Consider the following 12,103-nt stretch of genomic DNA (forward strand, 5'->3'; position numbering starts at 1 on the left):
TTGATGAATGGGGATCTGGAAAAGGGTGCATCCCACCAATCAGAGAAATAAAATGAAAACATCAAGGAGATACCTTTCCCACTCAGCACGCTAGTAAAAAACTCATAGTTGTAGACTGTGGAGGTGCAAGAATTTTCATAATCACTGGCGGTGATGTAAATTAAGGAACCCATTAGGAAAGCAGTCAGGTACTATCTGCTAACGTCAAAGAGAGGCAGGCTCCTCTACGCTGCAAGTCTGCTGTCAGAGTGCCCTGGGGAGATGCCGGCAGGTGTGCTGGTCATGCCCAGGGTGGTCAAGCCAGCATTGTTTGAGACAGTGAGTGAAAAAAGAACCTACCTACACATCAATATAGAAATTGTGTCTAATTGTGAAATTAGATGCCCAGCAATTATAATCAATGAGCAAAGCATATTTATCAACATAATGTTGAATAAGAAAAGCAAATTACAAAAAGATTCATATGACCATGAAAACATATATGTAAGTGCTTTAATATACACAAAACAAAAATATGTTTGGCTTGTGGAGCTATGTATGGATAGTCCAAAGATCAAAACATGGTTTGATCAGATGTGCACAATTTTTAGATCGTGATTTCGTCAGGAGAGAAGGAGAATGGAGTGAAGGGACTTCCATTTTATGTTTCATTTCTTTTACTGTTGAATAATTTATGATGCAAATATCTGGACAGAGAGTTTTTGTTTATTATTCTCTGGACTTTTTAGTACATTTCCTAATTGAAGCAATTAAAGAAGACACACAGATGATTGCAGGTCTGGCTGACAGAGCCCGAGGAAGGGGAGAGCCTGGGGGAAACAGGACCCCCATCTGGCACAGGCTGGATATCTCCAGCCTCTGCCAAGGAGCCAGGTCTGGCCTCTTCTCCTGGTTCATGAAGTCTTTTTTGGGGAGCGGGGGGTCTCATCTCAGATTTCAGATGTGATGAGCGTCTCCACATCAAATCCCAAATATTTCTGTCCATCTTGTACTTTCTGGAGCCGAGATCAGCCTCTCTGGCTTTCAAACATCTTATTTTGCTTAACTTTTAGGTACCGAGTAGTCTGGCTCCTTAGCCAGGACCTTGAAAGGCTGTATGCAATACAATATGAGGACAACAGAGGTATTCTGCAGCAATTATGTGGAGGGAAAAAGAGAAAAAAGGGAAGTTTTTATGCAAGTGTCTGGCCTCTTAACCTACTCTACCTTTCAATAAAGTCAGATCTTTGACATTCCCTGGGGAAGGGGGAGGAGAGTCGCGAATACCTCTTGCCTATCTGCAGAGTTGAGTTCATTCTGTTTGAATACTGAATTTCCTTAAGCACAATATTTCAGGACAGCTGATCTTACTCATAGATAACTGATTCGTATTAATATTACTAATAGCAACTATTTTTTAAAAATAAATGTATTTATTTCATTATTTTATTTATTTGTTTATTTTTGGCTGCACTGGGTCTTCGTTGCTGCACTTGGGCTTTTCTGTAGTTGTGGTGAGCAGGGGCTACTCTTCGTTGGGGTGCATGGGCTTCTCATTGTGGTGGCTTCTTGTTGCGGAGCATGGGCTCTAGGCACACGGGCTTCAGTAGTTGTGGCACGTGGGCTCAGTAGTTGTGGCTCATGGGCCCTAGAGCGCAGGCTCAGTGGTCATGGCACACGGGCTTAGTTGCTCCACGGCACGTGGGATCTTCCCGGACCAGGGCTTGAACCTGTGTCCCCTGCATTGGCAGACAGATTCTTAACCATTGCGCCACCAGGGAAGCCCACTAATAGCAACTATTGATATAGTGCTTCCAGCTGGCCAGGCACTGCACTCGACATTATATACATTATCCCTTTTAATTTCCACAATTGCCGTAGGAGGTATGTATGATTATTCTTATTTTGTGAATGTAAAGGGGTGAAGAGATGTGCCCAAGGGCACATGGCTGCTAAGCGGCAGCGCTGGGACACAGCAGCATGGCTTTGCATGCTGGTGGTGGATAGCAAGACATATGTAACATTCCTTATTGCATGGTGCCTTCTTAGACCATCCGTGGACTGAAGTAAACTCTGTCTCTGGTCCTTACCACTCCTGTCTGCTCCACACTGCCTACGCAAATGTCTGACCCACATCTCGAATTTAACATAAATTCCAAGAGGACTCTGTTTTCTTTCACAATCTGTTTCCCTCTAGTCTTTCCTGTTTCCGTAAATGGCATCAGCATCCACTCAACAGCTCAGACCAAACACTTAGAAGATGCCCTCATGTTCTTCCTGGCCCTCAAACTCCGTTCAACCCACCACCAAATCTTGATGTCTCTACCTCCAAAAAATAACCTTGGATCTAACCCCTCCACTGCCAGATCCTATTTCAAGCCACCCCTTTCTCCGATGACAGCGATCTCCCTGTTTCCATCCCTCCCCTGCCACCCCTGCTCCAGAACATTCAGTGATTTAAGTGAAACCGTTCATTGTACCCCTGGTTTCAGCTGGTTCTGTCCACACACACTGACTCCCTGGTCTTTCTTTGACCTTACCTCCTATCCCTGTCCCACTTGCTTCATCTGACTTCAGAGCGCTCACTCTTGTTTCTGCAGTACTTAGTATCTCCTGAAGAATCCTTCATGCCCCGTGCACCCCTGCTGATTGAGCAGCAGTATCAGAGTAACACTTTCTACATTTGGAAAGTCTTCACCAGCACATAGATAAAACAGGTGGCCCTTTCTCTCTCCCTCGATGATGACCTCACTGAGCACCGCACCGTCTGCAGCCACCTGACTACAAAATTCTGCTTGTAATTCCACAGATCATTCCTTATGCCACCATGCACAGGGATGAGTAACATTTGCTGTGGATACCACAATCCATATGGGTCCCACTGAAAGCCATCAACCACTAGGAGAACATTATGCAACACTTTCTTTGTGGAGTGTGTGTTGTGATTCCTCCCACATAATTGGCAAATGATGAAAATACTGATATCCTCCCGGGCATTTAAGCTTGCTATTGGATAACTACTCAGAACGTAGCCCAGGTCTAGAACGTAGAGTACAAGGAATGTTGCTTTGAAATGAATGAATGAGCACCCACTATATCTAAGCACTATGTGATGTACGGGAAGCACATATTAATGGGACACGGAAAGAGCTGTAAGTTAGAATAAGACACAGGAGTGCCCAAGAGGAGATGTGTGAATGAGGTATAAGTAACGTCTAGTTTGTGCCAAGCAGAAGGGCAGCCATCCCCGGCAGAGGGAAGATTCTTGAAAGGATCCAGAGGCTCGCACTGCCTAAGGATCTCCACAAGCACTTTCACAGCAAGCCCCTGAAGTTGGTAGAACCATGGGAATCATCCCCCATGTACAGATGGGGAAACTAAGTCTCAGAGAAGTCAAATAGCTTGCTACAGGCCATGCAATAAATATGTGGCAGAGCCTGGGTTGAGATCTTTGTGATGAAGGGTTTCAGGCATCTGGGACGAGCCTGAACATGCTTCTTGATTCCTTCAGGGTCCCTGTCCTGACTTCCGGAGCTTACAATGAAATGAACTGAGCCAGAGAGGATGCTACGGCAGAGAGAGACAATGGCCAGCGTGACAGAAGGGATTCATCTAAGGTATCTGCATCCTTAATTGGCATTTAATGAAGAGAAAGAGGTCTGAACAAGGAGTTTAAAATCCTGGTTTGAGCCCTGGCTCTGGCACTAGCTTGCAAAGTGTTCTTAGGTATATTATTTGCCCTCTGAGCTAGTTTTCTCATATGAAAAGTGAGTCTGCCCTCATTAGAGAGTTGACACAATAAATAAATGAGCTACTCTGTGTGATGGTAATCTGTGTGCTCCAAAGAGCTGTACACACGTTAGATTTATAACTTATTATTATTACATTTTATTATATCTTCTAATTCATGCTATATATTATATAATAATATATAAGAATATTGTCTCATGTATTATTAATAATATCATTGCTAAAAATATTTTCCCAAGTAAGACATGGTTTAATAGGGGATTGCATGGGACAGAAATATCTTGAGTTTTTCAAACTTCAGATTACAAACCATTAACAGGTCTTGTAAACAAGTTAGTGCTTTTTAAACATAAGGCAATACAGTTCCTGACCGAGTAAACGTGGTCAGTTGTGATGTAAAATTTATTACTGCTGGTAGGTCGTGATCAAAAATGTCTTAAAAACTCTACAATCAGAAGAAAAACCTAGAAATGTTAGGGACCAGCGTATCAGTTGTTCGATTAAAAAGGACCTCGGAGTTGATTGGGTCCCACCGCCCTTACTGATTGGATAGAAAACTGAAGGTCCCACAGCTGTGCTGTGGCAAAGGCAGGTCGCAAAGTCCAGCTTCCAAACGAGGCAGCCAGTCCTGGGGGCTGAACTGGAAAGGGAGGAGCTTGGAAATGACAGCTCCTGCCTTCCTGAGTTTGCATATCTAACAGTGATTTATTAGCTGCCACTCTGTGCCTAGCACCGCCCCTAACTTCAAGGAGCTGCTTACATTTTAACAGGGGAGAGAAAAATATTAATAGAGGTCATATTACTGAAAAATAAATTTTTTCCGCTTGAAATAAATTCAGTGAAGGAAGTAGCAAAGGAAGAGATACAAAGAAGCATGGAATGAGGGTCCACGCGAAGGTGGTCAGGGAAGCCTGTCTGAAAAGGTGATGCTGGAGTTAGAACCTAAAGGATGGAGGTCTTTGAGCTCATCTTGGACACAAGATGGCTTGCCTCAGTGTTAGGCACCACACGCTTGTTCAAGCCAGAAAGAAAGGGTAAGGGGAAACAGTGATGTGTTTCATAAGGAAAAAAATATTATCAGAGGGAAGATGTTTGATTAATTTTCATAGATCAGTGGATGCTGAGGAAAGCAAGTGTTTCTCTACAGATGATCATGTTGCTTCCAAACCAAACTAGGCTTTGATTATGAAGGAAGAAAGGGACAGGGTATATTGGGTAGGTGGTGAAATGTGATTGCTACCCATATCGTTCTCTTACACGTTTCTGTGCGTTTGTTCATGTGATTGCTTCTACTCAGCACGTGCTTTTTCATCTAACGAAAAAGAAATAAGCCTGTGGCATCAGCGTTTGCCTCCCAGTGCCAGCAATATACAACCTCCACACATGCTAGTTCATGAAAAAAACAGGGTATATACTTATATAAACCACTGTGTCCAGCTTTCCCTTACTTGCAGCCAAATGGAATCTCAACTGACATGAGGCTGTGTGGGGGAAGGTCAGCATCTCTGGGGGATTTATCCCTATACTGACACTCAGTGACTAAAGTCTTAAAGGTGAAGTCAGAGTAACCTTAGTTTCAAGATCTCTATCACTGATGCCATGTCTCTGCTGCCCTGACCCCCTGCCTGGCTGAGGACCTTCAGCTGATCTCTGGTCTTAATCCCTGTGCTCTGTCTGATGTTGGATTGCTTCCACAGCTTTTGATCTCAACCCCGTAAATCCAGAACACCCCCACAGACTCAGCTGAATCCCATGTCTCATTCCTAACTTTGCTTCCCCACTCTACCTTGACCAACTCACCCTTGATTTCTAGCTCTGTCCCAGGAAGGGTCCTGGAATGACATGACTACATCTGATCATATTTTATCTCCAACCTGCAAGATGGTGGACTTGGTTTTTCTAATAAGCAGCACATTGCTCAATTTATAATTTATTATACATTATTATCCTCAGCTTTTTGGCAGTATGATTATTTCACAGATTGCAGGCTCCCACTTTAAATTAATGCTGATTGAGACTTTTCCCAGGTACATTATCTTATGTTTATCTATATTAAATCTCATCTCATTTGCTTCCAAATTTGCATTCTTCTCTGTTCTTTTAGCCTCTCTGATACTCATTGTGGTTTGGAACTTGGTAGCATCTGAAATATAATAAACTTGTCTTTCTTTCTACATCATAAATGAGCTTAGTATAAATGCTTCTAACATGTATAGAAGAAGAACTAGCATTTATTGTCCATTGACTAAGAGTCTTAGCTGAGATTCCTCCAAAAGTATACACTAAGATGAGGATTTGGTGCATACGGATTATGCGGAAGGAGATCCTGGGAAGCAGAGTGATGGGACGTGAAGGGGAGACAGGGAATGGAGGAAACGCAGTTAAGAGTGCATCATCGAGTGGATTACCACTGATGGCTTCTGGGGCTCACCTGCTGAAGACCCTCTGAGAGCCCACCCCATCGACTCCTGCCCATCATGCCGAGGTGGTTGCTCCTGGGGAACATTAACTCCCTGACATTTACAGTCATCTTGAGCCTAGCAAGCTCCTGTAGCCAGAGAAAGCTCCCAGGCAGAGATGAGTATGCTGGAGGAGGAAGGTTTTGCATGTATGAGATTTGTCCATAGAGCTTCAGGTGACCTCTTAGCTAAGGGGAAATGAGCTGGGCACCTGCTACAGTCCATCCCGTGCACCACCCAGGTCTACTCTTGCCACACATTGTGTCTACTTTGTTCCGTCACTTACTAGCAAAGTTGTGCCGTGGATATTCCCCGTCTCCCTCCTGTACCACTCATTTGAGATTGTCCTCAACCTTAGCCAGTACTTCTACTAGTGTAAGTTTCTTTCCCAATAAGGTAACTCACTGAGGTATCTGAACCCCTCATTACAATGCCCTTGTTGCTCCATGGCTGATGAATTGCCCTTTCAGTTACCAATGGGCATGGAAGCAACAATAAGCCCTCCAGAGAATCTGCTGTGTTCCATACTATTATCTCTCCGTTCTCATTATAGGTAGGAGCCTCAGGACCTCATGTCATTTACCCATGCAAATAGAGTAACTCTTTTTTTTTTTTCCCCCTTCTGGTCTACTGGCATACAGAGTCCAGCATAACCAGGCAGCAACCATAACTTTAGGCTCAGTAGAACCCTTCATGTGTTGCCTGGCAGAAACATCCATCTCTTGGGAACTAAGACAGCTAGTCCAGCAGAGCCAAGAGTTGTAGGTTTGAGAGGTTAAAAAAATTGCTCAAGAGGTCTTCTGGGAGTGACGGTGACTCCAGCAATAGGACCAATGCTTTTTTTACTTCCTCCTGTAGGGGTCTATCCACACACCTCTTTCCTGGACTTCCTCATCTCCAGTCTTCCAATTATGTTCCTCTTAGGTCTCTGACCAAGCTGTTAATCCATTCATCGCTGTATGTATTCTTCCCTCAGACCACTTCTGCCCCCACCCAAAGTTGAGGATTACGTGTGCTCAGACATCTGTGTACTGAGATTTCTCCCTGCCACTGTCTTTCATCACACTCCTGAGTGGGACTAGAGTACGGCAGCAGACCACGGTCAGCACGCTAACAAATTGTGCTGGACCATCCGAGAACCAGGACTGAGATTTTTCTAATCCATCACTGGTCATAAGGAGCTTTGTAAGAGGCCACAGGTGTGAGTGGTGGGGGAGGTTCTGATGCAACAGAGGTAGGTGACAGAGGGTCAGGGTCATCTTTTCATGTCACTTACCTGCACCTGGCAGGTCTGCTTGGGCTTGATCTAGCATGGGACATTTTCATCATGGGATGGATTATTGCTGTATACGCCCAACTTCCGACCCGGTAGACCTGACGACACCCAGCTCTTGGTGGGCAGTTCCAATCCGACCCGGTAGACCTGACAACACCCAGCTCTTGGTGGGCAGTTCCAATTACATAGTCACTTGATGCCCCGTGATTAGGAGCTTCTTTCTGATCAGTGTATAATCCTCTGTGATAAAGTATGGTTTTGATCCAGAAACCTAAAGGTCTGCTCTGTGGTTCCTCTACTGAAATTGCCAAACCCTCCACACAGCATTTGTGTCTGCCTCAGTAGATCTGACACCCCGTAAGCTCTGCCTGGTTGTACAGCTCCATGTCAGAGCAGCCTTTACAGTAGTCTGATCCTATTGCAGAGGTTGCTTTTGGCCTCTTGCTTTTGGCCCCAGTCAAAACTTGCAGCCTTCCTGGTCATCGATAAACTGTTGGAATAGTCTTCCCAAATGTGGTGTGTGCTGCCTTCCAAATCCAAAGAGGCCCGCCAAGCACTGTGCCCAACTTTTATCTGCAGGGAACTCAAGGTACAGTAGCGTGCCTTACACCTTGTGACGTGCCCCACGTGGTTAGACACCTTTTTTCACCTAATTTCACCAATGTGGCAGTCACCAAAGTCTTCATGGAGTTTATCTCCCACCTTCTGGTGTGGGATAAGTATGTGTTTTGATGAACACATAGCAGTCTCTGCCATATATATGCATACGTATATGTGCATGCATATATAATTGGATAGATTTGTCAAATAGTGCATCTCAAGCTTTACCAAAGGGAAATACGAGTAGAAAAGGGAAGAAAAATGACTGTCCTTCTCTTCTGTCCAAACACATTTTACTTCAACTTCCCTGAAACCCAGAAATTATGCAGGAGTGCGCAGATGAACTAAACAGACTTCAGCACGACTGATACAGTTAGTGGAATCACCAAACCCCCAATCATTTACATATTCTTTTTGAGCATAACAGTAAAAATAATTCAAGGCAACAAAAAATATGAGATATTGAGATAAATGTCACCAAGGGGTCTGAGAGAACTTTCTAAGCAAGACAGAAAGCCCAGCAACTGTAAAGGAAGGAAAGAATACACATGGACCACAGAAGACTTAAGATTTTTGCACGACAAGAGAGTAAAAAACAAAGTCAGAAGACAAATGAGAGATTGGTAGAAGTATCTGCAATTCCCATGATAGATAAAGGTTAATACAGAAAGAGCTTTTACAAATTAATAACAAAAATGCCAACAACCCAATAGAAAAACATGGGCCTAGGATAGGAGTAGTTAATTTACAGCAGAGATTATCCAAAAGAGCAACAGACATAACAGTTCCCAGGTAGGATCCGATCCATTTCAACAGAAGGGCCCCTCTTCTGCACCTTGAGGAGCAATTGCACACAGCATGGAATGGAAAGAAAGTGTCTGAGCCTTTTGGGATGTGGAGAAGAGAACTGCAGATGTGAGCTCCCTCTGACTTGTGCTCAGTGGAGCAAAATAGAGCTCCCAAGGGAAAGTACCTGGGAGACTTAGAAGTGCCAAGAGCTCTCCTGGAAGGACTTAGGAAGGCACAGAAAAGCCATGAGACTTGTTCACACACTTATTCATATGCAGACTCCATCAAGGCGGGTGAAGAGAAAAGAGCCAGATCTCTATTTGAGCCCACTGCTGCCATTTACCAGCCAAATGGCTTTGGCAAGAGTTCTGGGTTGAATTGTGTCCCCCCCAAAAGCTACATTGAACTCCTAGCCACCAGTACTTCCATATGACTTTGTTTGGAAATAGGGTGGTTGCTGATATAATTGGTTAAATTAAGATGAGGTCATACTGGAATAAGGAGGGCTCTTAATCCAGTATGACTGGTGTCCTGATAAAAAGTGAAGAGACACAGAGACACACAGGAAAAAGATGACTATGTGACAACAGAGGCAGAGAGTGGAGGGATGCCTCCACAAGCCAAAGAAAACCAAGGATTACTAGCATCCAGAAGGCGTAACACTTTTCCCTTGCAGGTTTCATCAGGAGTACGGCTCTCCTGACACCTCGATTTAGGACCCGTAGCCTCCAAAACTGTGAGCCAGTAAAGTTTTGTTGCTGTCATCCACCCAGTGCGTAGTGTTTTGTCACAGCAGCCACTGAGCACATATACAGCAAGTGTTAAAGAAAACTCATTAATGACACTTGTCACGATGCTGAGGCTGTCCTGCATTTAGGACAGTCATGATAGCCGTAGGGACCACTGCAGTGGGGTTTTACAGTAGGGGAGAGAGATTGGGCTCCTCTCTGAATACAACAAGGAAAAGTAGGAATTTTATAGCCCAGGAGTGGGGGGAGGTGGGGATCAGCGGGTAATTCTGGCTGACTGGCCTAACAGGATTCTTGCTGAAGACAGGTCAGTGGTCAGATACTACCTGGGGAGCGGGTGGCGAGGAGGAAGGGAATCACATATTGCGAGTGATCAGATACGGAGAAGAGGAGATCCGGCTAAACTGACTTAGCAGGATTCTTGCTGAAATTGGACCCTTGAGGACAATGCCCAAGGATGGGTCCTAGTCAGGCGCAGAGGAGCCTGTCTAGAGTTTGGTCAAGAAGAAGGTCTTTGTCACAAGTCACCTGAATGAGCCTTGGTTTCCCATCAGTAATAGACGTATCACACGCCCTCCATCCCAGGAGTGGTGTGAAGGCGAGTGTGTTGTTAACTAGAAATTCTTCCCACATAGCAGCCTCCCCCAAAATCAGCCCTCCATTCAAGTGTTCAGGTGTTCAAAGGAAGATAAAGAGGTGATTTTATATTTTCTCCCTATGAATCTGTGTATCAAATACATTTTAGAAATAAAAAGTTCTAGAGCAGTGATTCCCAGATTGGATCGTAGAACCTGCAGCAGATTCCCCTATTTAAAAATACACAGTTGTAGGGCTCCTCTCAATCTTTGGGTCCAGGGACTCTGCATTTCATTACAGAGGGCCCAGGAGAGCTGACGCAGAGTCAAGTTTGGAAATCGCTGTGTCAGAGAAGAGGCTCTGTAGGAATCTGAATGGTGTCAGTGAGAGTGGCACAGAGCACCCAGCAGGAAGCAGCAAGTCGTGATAGGAGCAGTACCATGTTTGGAGTCAAAAGACCTGGGCTCAAAACCTGTTCTGTTTTCCGGCTGTGCACTGTTGGCTAAGACACTCATACTAGTTCCCGATGGCTGTTGTGACAAACGACCACAGACTTGGTGGTTACAACAACACACGTGGATTCTCTTATCGATCTGGAGGTCAGAATTATGAAATCAGTCTTACTTGGTGGAGATCAGTGTCAGTGGGCTACACTCCCTCCAGAGGCTAGGGAAGCATCCGTTTCCTTGCATTTCCGGCTTCTACAGCGACATTCCTGGGCTCCTGGCTCTTCCTCCACCATCAAAGTCAGCTCACTTGACAGGGTTGCTGATATGATTGCATAATTTAAACTATGCATTTGAAAGCATCCAGCACCAGCTCTGGAAAATAAGAGCTGAGCAGTAAATGCTCGTTGAATTTTAGGAATCGTCTTGTATGGCATGTAGGTCAGGGCTGGGCGAGCATGGCTCCCTGCAATGCTGTTCCTGTAGTAGCTGGTCTACCCCAACCTGCTTCAGCCAGGGAAAGATGCTCTTGGTTGGGGTCAGAAAGAGCCGTTAATTTCCAACCCACACCCAATATGACTCTTGGATGAACCAGACTCTTCTTTCCCTGAGTCTTGTGTGAAATGGATCTTGCAGTTTTATTTTACCAAGTAGAAATTGCTTTACTGTTATTGGTCTTTTAACCTTTAGGGAAAAGTAGTGCTGTTTCTTTAAACCCTCAAAACCTTTTAATAGAATCTGCCGGCAGATACCCATGGCTTCAAATAACTCTCCAACACCAGACCCTCTTCTGTGAGCAGTTTCCACCTCTCTCTGTGTGTGTCTCTGTCTTTCTCTCTCCCTGTCTCTCTCTCTGTCTCTCCCTTCCTCTCTCCCTCTTTCCCTCCCCCATCTCTCTGGAATAAATCTTTATTACCTTTATCTATTCTTGATTCATTCAAGTAGACACACTTTTCATACAGCATTCTTTAATCAGAGTTCTGCTGTTGTCCTGTTTTAATTAGATCTCTTAGAAATGTAGTCAGCACATAAAATAACCTGTTTTTTTTTTTCTCTCAACTGGGATTGTAGCAAACACTATCCATCCAGGTTGATAAGTCAATTGTGAGGATCCTTCTACAGGTCTCTGTAGAAACATCAGGTTTGAAAATTCCCTTCAAAGAGAATTTCTCAAAACTCAAATCAGCTTGATGGTTTGGCTAATGCCATTGGGTGATAGAGAAAGGAATGTGGAAGGATGCAGCCGGAGGAGCCCCTACTTAATAGTCCAACTGAGCTGTGTTCGATTGCTCTGCTGTTTTCTAACTAAACGTGCAACCTTGGGCAAGTGACGTGGCCTTTCTTTGTCTCAGTTTCCACATCAATACATGCAGGAAAATTCACCTTCCATAATTTTGTTGTGAAAATTACACACACACACACACATATATACACACACACACACATACATATGTATATATATACACACAAACACACACA

The 12,103-nt window shown here is 44.4% G+C and overlaps 1 long non-coding RNA gene across 1 annotated transcript in view; it reads left to right on the plus strand.

Annotated features, from left to right (window-relative positions):
- LOC115863263 (uncharacterized) overlaps positions 1-12,103 on the plus strand; it is a 444,238-nt gene that overhangs the window by 374,511 nt on the left and 57,624 nt on the right. Inside the window, exon 9 of the long non-coding RNA XR_009559441.1 lies at positions 3,491-3,596. This is a non-coding gene — a long non-coding RNA (uncharacterized lncRNA). The remainder of the gene's footprint in view (positions 1-3,490; positions 3,597-12,103) is intronic.

This window comes from Globicephala melas, chromosome 17 (genome assembly GCF_963455315.2).
Source record: "Globicephala melas chromosome 17, mGloMel1.2, whole genome shotgun sequence".
Lineage (NCBI taxonomy): Eukaryota > Metazoa > Chordata > Mammalia > Artiodactyla > Delphinidae > Globicephala > Globicephala melas.